Source organism: Penaeus monodon, chromosome 27 (genome assembly GCF_015228065.2).
Source record: "Penaeus monodon isolate SGIC_2016 chromosome 27, NSTDA_Pmon_1, whole genome shotgun sequence".
In the NCBI taxonomy this organism is placed as follows: domain Eukaryota; kingdom Metazoa; phylum Arthropoda; class Malacostraca; order Decapoda; family Penaeidae; genus Penaeus; species Penaeus monodon.
This window is the reverse complement of record NC_051412.1, coordinates 20,007,024-20,007,768: the sequence shown is the minus strand read 5'-3', so window position 1 is coordinate 20,007,768 and position 745 is coordinate 20,007,024. Positions and strand designations below refer to the sequence as shown.

Below are 745 nucleotides of genomic sequence, written 5' to 3'. Positions count from 1 at the left end.
TAATTAGATCATTTATTTTAGTGGGTTATTCTACATGCGATGCGAAGCTAGAAAAAAAATAACAAATATTCTTGTTTGCTCTAGAATGCAATTAAGCGCTTCAGTTGCATATTACCTTGTTATTGCCAGAAATTCTAGCGGTATTTTCCATTGAATTTATTTACTCTTTCTCGTGTTTATCCTTGAAATAATATTTTGCAATGATTTGGCAATTACACCCCGCAGTGATTTATCTCCGGACGGTTTGCAACAAAGCCATGATCGTGCGTCTTGAAGGGCTGAGTTGAATTGCAATTTCGTGCATTTTTTTTTCGTCCGTGGCCTTCGTTTTTTGTTGATATTTTATTTTCTTGTTTGATGATTTTGCCGCTTTGCATTTTGCCAGCGCTTGATAATTTTGTTGCATTGTTGAGCTTTCGTTAGCAGCGTTTCTTTAATACAATTGAAGGTATGTAAAAGCGAAGGAGGAAGCGGAACAAAGAATAATTAAAAGAGAAAGAAAACGTTTCTTTCGAGAGTATGACCCTTTAACCGTATCGAACTCGGAAATGTTGCAGATAGAATAAGGGCCAAGATTTTCAGGTCGTTTCGCTGTCTGCAACATTCAGGGTGACCTTTTGGGCGAGGGAGAACGCAGCCCGTTTTGATTGGTTTGTTCATCCGATATTTGGGGGGAATTTGAGCACGGCGGCGCCACTCGGTGAGGGCGCTGCTTTTCTTCTTTTCTCTTGAGTGATTGGTAAGA

General features: G+C 39.5%; 1 protein-coding gene across 1 annotated transcript in view; it reads left to right on the top strand.

Annotated features, from left to right (window-relative positions):
* Nucleotides 1-745, top strand: part of LOC119590667 — a gene marked incomplete in the record, with an annotated part of 23,908 nt that overhangs the window by 964 nt on the left and 22,199 nt on the right.